We start from the raw sequence: 6374 nt of genomic DNA, 5'->3' as shown, positions 1-6374 counted from the left end.
CAAAGTGCTTTTGGAAGTAGGTACAGAGAAGATGTCAGGGGTAATTTCTTTACTCAGAGTGGTGAGTGCGTGAAATGGGCTCTGGCAACAGTGGAGGCGGATACGATAGAGTCTTTTAAGAGACTCTTGTACACGTACATGGAGATCAGAAAATTGGAGGGGAATGGGTAACCCTGGGTAAATTAATAGGTAAGGACATGTTCGGCTCAGCTCAAATGTAAATTAAACATTGTGAGCGCTGCTGACGGGCAGGAATAAATACACTGTTCCCGAATCACTCACAGTCACACACAATTAACTGATCGGCGACAACGAGTGACAGGCTGCAGAAACAGTCCCGTTTCTCACCCATTGATTATAAAATCACAGTGCCGTGTCTGAGATCGCTGCAGATCGAGGGTCAATGCCGAGGTGTCTGCTAATTTAACATCATTACATCGGCCAGACTGCCGAATGCATCGGCCTCAGCCCAATCCTTAAAAAGAAGCATCCTCTCCTGGGATAATCCCATCCGGGGAACTCGGCCCCACCCGCGGGGTCTTCCTGTCTGTGTAATTCCTGAGGTCGCACTTGTCGGAGCTCTTTACCCGGACTTCAGCCGGAAGCAGAAACGCGGGACGTGAAGCGATATTGTGTCACTGTGGAGCCATCTCTGACGTCACAGAGGGCTTGGCTAGAGCCAGCGTCCGTTGGAACGGTTGGAAATTAAACGGGAGGGCGCCTATTAATGGGAGGGCGGAAATTCGGTCAAAATATCCCTATCCCGCGGGCTGTGATGTTGACACATGCAGATATTCACAGATCCACTCTCAGTCCGGGTCGAAGTTCCTTCAGAGACTCCACTTCCTTCTTCCATGTCTCACTGAACTGATTCCCACTCAGGCTGAAACAGATGGAGGATTAAAGTTTCAGTAAATGGATTATACAATAGTGTCATTACAGGGGACTGAGGTTATGCTTCAAGAACACCCACAAAAATATCACCAGAAAACCCGCGGATCCGCTGATATTAACATTAACACAAACACTCACCAGATCCTCTCCAGACTCGGGAGAGTCAGTATAATGCGGCGGAGAGCGGGGACAGATCGGTCTGTCAGCGAGTTTGATGCCAAGCTCAGCTGCGTCAGTGATGGAATTGTACTGAGAGCGGAGGCGAAATCCTCGGCACCAGAATCCGTGAGACCGACACTGTGAAGCCTGCAGATGAGAGAGAGAGGACGGTGAAGGACAGAGAGAGAGAGGAGACAGTATAAATCCACAGTGTTTATCAGTAACACAATTACTAATCACATTAATGTTCAGTGTCAGACACCCAGTGACTCTAAACACAATCTCCCACAGTCTGGTACTTACCACAGTTCCTGTATTTTACACTTCGCGTCCCTCAGAGCCGCAGACACCAGTTTCACTCCTGAATCTGCCAGTTCATTACCACTCAGGTTCAGCTCTGTCAGGGATGTGTTTCTACTGAGAGCGGAGGCGAGATCTTCGGCACCAGAATCTGTGAGACCGACATAGTCCAGCCTGGAGATAAGAGAGAGTGAGGGTGAAGGACACAGAGAGAGGAGATGGTACAAATCCCCAGTGTTTATTATTAAACCAATTACTGATCACATTAAAGTTCAGTGTCAGACACCCAGTGACAGTAAACACAATCTCCCACAGTCTGGTACTTACCCCAGTTTCTGTATTTTACACTCCGGGTTCCTCAACGCAGCAGACACCAGTTTAACTCCTGAATCTTCCAGTTTATTATCTCCAAGTCTAAACGTAAACAGATAAATTGATGAACAAAGTGATTCAAACCGTGGGTCTCAGGGAATTTCTCTCACTCGGGTATTTCAGGAAACATTAAACCCTTCAGTAAATCACTGATCGGAGATCCCATCACTGTCAATGACTCTCACTGACCAGCTCCGGGATATTCACCGAACCTCAGTGATTTAGTCCGTCGTTGTTACACTGTCAAGTCCCCAAATTCTGTCTCTGTCCATGATGGTTAGAAAAGTGTTCGTGCCTTGAGAGGGTCGACGGGGCCAGAGCAGAAAGGGAGAAACTTCCACAGTAAGGAAGAGATGTGTTTTGGAAAATATCCATGGGAAATTGCGGAAAAGATCCTCAAAGGTGGGAGGGGATGGAAAGTGATTCCACATGAGGAAGGAGTAAAAGGTGAAGAGATCCAATCAGGAGGAAGGTAGATGTGGTAGAGAGATCCATGAGGGAAACATGAATCGACAAGACAATGAGGCAGAAATAGATCGCGCGGACGGGAGGGTGAGGCCCACAGTCCGGAGAAAAGAGATGCGCCCATGAGGTCTGGGTATCTGGTTGTGAGCACAGTCATACAGGTGGACTGATGGAGATAGTCACACACGGGGAAGGGCAGAGAGGACAATCTAACAATGCTATTTATTTCCTTCTCACTGGGACGGTCTGCTGACGGTCTCTTGTCCCTCACCGGGAAGGGGGTGTGAATCTCTGACCCACCTGCTGCAGTCAGTGTCGGTCTGGGTGTCAGTAACAGTGAGAAGGAACATTGTCAATGGACGTGTCACAGGCAGCAGGAAACACGGCCATTCCTGTGATTTACTACCATTAAACCAATGGCCGTTGTTCACTGATCTGATGAATGTCTCCAACATCCCTTCACAAGGAACCACAGGAATATCGACCAATCACAATTATTCACAGTCTGAGTTACTTGAGTTTTACACAAATTCCTTTACACTGAAACAAAAACAACAGAACAGAGTGAGAGTTAAAAACAAATTACCTCAAATCCTGGCACCTGTGCAGCCCGGGTCCCAGACGTTGGATTCCTTCACACTGAATTAGGCAGTACTCCAATTTGAGCTGTTTTACTGTTTCACAGAGTCCGATGGCATGAGACAGGACCGCGCAGTCAATCGGGGTCAGTGTCATTCCGCGGAATGAAAGTGATTCCACAGATCCCAGTGCAGCCTGAGCCAGTCCACGATTCTGAGACTCAAACAGGTAGTGCAATGTGTTCAGGAGGCTCCTTTTACCAGCTTCATTCTCTGTGTTACCACTCTGGCGTTTAATCTCTTCCTTCACCCAGTCAATCACCCGGCAGGTTGTTTCATGAGGAAATGGACCCAGAAACTCATCCAGACCCCGAGCAGTCATTGGGGAGGAGAGACCAGCAACAAAACGGAGAAACACCTCAAATCGCCCATCTGCTGTGTTGTGGACTTCAGTAAGGAATTTCAGAATATCCCCGGGATTTGGATCAAGGAATTGTGCGACTGCAGCTACAAACTCTTGGATGGTGAGGTGTGGGAATGTGTACACCACGCTCCGGGCAGAATCCTCTCTCTCCAAAAGCTCCATCAGGAACCCGGACAGGAACTGGGAAGGCTGCAGATTGTAGTTGATCAAATCTCCATCTGTAAACACAATCTTCTTCTCGGACACTCCTCTGAAGGCCAACTGACCAACCCTGAATAACACATCACGGGGGTTCTCAATCTCACGCCCGTGGTTTTTCAGGATGTTGTAAATATAGTAGGAGTACAGTTGGGTGATTGTCTTGGGAACTCGCTGCGGGTCCCTGACTCTTTGTGTGAAGAAGGGGCCCAGTGCCAGACCGAGGATCCAGCAGTAGGAGGGGTTGTAGCTCATGGTGTACAGGATCTCATTCTCCTGCACGTGTTTGATAACTGCTGCCGCCACCGTCTGATCTTCAAAATGTCTGATGAAATATTCCTTCCGTTCCTCACCAGCAAATCCCAGGATTTCAGCAAAGACACTGATCTCCGCCATTTCCAGTAAATGTAACGCAGTGGGACGGGTGGTCACCAGCACTGAACACCCTGGGAGCAGCTTGCCCTGGATTAAACTATACACAATGTCCGACACTTCACACCAGCACTCGGGATCTGAGCACTGGTGCTTGGGTTCTGTATCTCTCCGACTGTCAGCAAAGTCGATTCTGTGTTTGAATTCATCTATACCATCAAATATGAACAGCAATCCCTTTGGGTTCTTCCAGACCTCTCTCAGTAACTTCACAAAGTAAGGATATTGATCCAGAATCAGTTCCCTCAGGTTTATTCTACAGTTAATGGAGTTTAAATCCCGGAATTTGAAACTGAAGACAAACTGGAATTGTTGGTATATTTTCCCCGAGGCCCAGTCATAAACAATTTTTTGTACCATTGTTGTTTTCCCGATCCCCGGTACTCCAGCCACTGCTGCCGAACGTCCCGAAGTTGATCGCGCAAATAATCTTTTAATTTTTCCCCAAAATCTATTTGAGTAACTGCTCTGAAATAGATTATCAATGCGGATTTTTTCCAGCTCTCCGCGGAGATGTTTCTGTCTCCACTCCTCCTGGTCTCTGCCTCTTGCCAGAAGCTCATGTTCTACCAGTCTCCTTTCTCGAACAGTAGAAATGACCGTGAGCTCAGCGTATCGATCAAGCAGCTGGAAAACCTTCACCTTCTCCCTCATCAGGATCGTGTTCACTCTCAGTTTTTCAGTTTGTGCCCGCAGAGTCTCCATGTGTTTCTGTCGAACATCTGAGGACGGAAAGAAATAGGTTGTCACTGACTGATCTGATGAACAACAAACACTCACGTATTCCAGCCCACAATGAAGAAACTTGTTGAAGACATTGTTTGGGCGAAATTAGGAGATCAGAAACAGAGTGTCTGAAATTGAACGTTGGGCCAGAAACATTTCTGATCTGATTCAGATATGTAGTTAAAAGCTCCGCTCTGCCTATTGTTCGTAGTTTGCAGACTCCCCGGTGTTCCAGCGAGCACCAAGTGCTCACGTGATTCTGGAGCGGAGAGTGTTGTGTGGAGCGGGTGGTCTCACTGCTTTCACTGCTCAGCTTTGGTTGAATTCTGCAAAAGTGCAGACGATTACACGGAGGGGGTTTGCAATGGGCAATTTACGTCATTTTACTTCTCTCATAACTGACCTGATCTTCTTGATAGTCCTTTCAGTTTAAGCTGTCAGTACTGAGCCACAGAGTTTCCTTTGCCAGGCTGAGCCAGCCATGGTATAACTCACGCTGCACTACTCTATTGTCTCTTATTCTCTGAGGGTCTGGGACATGAATGCAGGCAATAAGCACCCAGCACTCACTACAGTCTCCTTTGCTCCGAGGAGCTGGTAGATGAGCTCAGAAATACACCACCACCACATGTCTGCAGTCTCCTCTGCTGCTGGAAACTTGTATTTGTATTCAGGCAATCCTCTGTTGTTGCCCGCAAGAGCAGGAAACTGAAGAGGCTCGCAGTAGCAATAGTGGACTCTATAGTCTGGAGGACAGATAGGCGTTTCTGTGGACAGAAAAAGGAAACATTGGTGGTTCTTTTCCTCCCCGGTCCGAAATGTTTCTGGACACGTCCATAATATGCTGAAATCGGAGGTTGCGCAGCCAGAAGTCGTGGCACATATTGAACTGATGACATAAGAAGTAAAAAGGTTCGGGGTCTGGAAAACAGAACATAGGGAGATAGGAAGGAAGCGGAGAAGTTGGAACTCAAACATAGTAATCACAGTATTTCTGTCTGCTCCACACGACAGTCAACATTGGAATAGAATGAGGCAGAAGAATTGCAGCGCGGGTCAGGGATTCTCGTTTTTGGATAACTGGGACAACCTCTAGGATAGGCGTGCCCCGTACAAAATTGACGGGTTGCATGAATCGGAGCGGTACCAACATTCCTGCGGGAAGATTTACTGGAGCTGCTGGGAGTGTTTTAATATGGCAGGGGGAAGGGAACCAGGATGATAGATCTGAGGATGAGCTAACAGGCTTAGAAGTAGATGATAGGTGTAACATGAATGTACGGAAGGAAGGAGAAGCTCATGATTGGGTTGAAATGCAAACATAACGAAGTATTGAATTGCACCACAGAGGCAAAATTCATAAGGGCACAGATGTAGAATTGAAGGTGTTGTATTTAAATGCGGCACAAGGTGGCCGAACTCTTGGTGCAGTTATATATTGGTCAGTCTGATGTTGTGGGCGTCAATGAGTCGTGGCTGAATGAAGGCCATTAATGGCACCACAATATTAAAGAACATGCTTTGTATCGAAAGGACAGGCAGGACGACTTAGGCGGCAGTGTGGTTCTGTTGGTTCGTGATGGAGTTTCGTCTTTAGAAAGACGTGATATGGAATCAGAGAAAGTATAATCTTTGTGAGTGGAGATACGAAATTACAAGGGTGAGAAATACATAATCAGAATCATATATAGTCCAGACAATAGCAGCCAAGAGGAGGTGTTGAGATTGAAAAGAGAGCTGGAAAAGGCATGTAATAGGAATGACACAATTGCAATGGGCGACTTCAGTATACCAAGGGAAATAGGAAAATCAACCATATTGACTTA

At 47.1% G+C, this 6374-nt stretch overlaps 1 long non-coding RNA gene across 1 annotated transcript; it reads right to left on the bottom strand.

Moving 5' to 3' along the window:
- Positions 1–202: 202 nt before the first annotated feature.
- LOC132388610 (uncharacterized) lies at positions 203–1760 on the bottom strand. The gene is made up of 4 exons (XR_009510281.1): positions 1681–1760; positions 1357–1527; positions 1033–1200; positions 203–883 (listed from the first exon to the last, which is right to left on the bottom strand). It is a non-coding gene; the product is annotated as an uncharacterized LOC132388610 (long non-coding RNA).
- Between the last annotated feature and the right edge of the window lie 4614 nt (positions 1761–6374).

Source organism: Hypanus sabinus, unplaced genomic scaffold (assembly GCF_030144855.1).
Source record: "Hypanus sabinus isolate sHypSab1 unplaced genomic scaffold, sHypSab1.hap1 scaffold_366, whole genome shotgun sequence".
In the NCBI taxonomy this organism is placed as follows: Eukaryota; Metazoa; Chordata; class Chondrichthyes; order Myliobatiformes; family Dasyatidae; genus Hypanus; species Hypanus sabinus.
The sequence above is the reverse complement of the archived record's forward strand: the minus strand, read 5'-3'. Positions and strand labels throughout refer to the sequence as shown.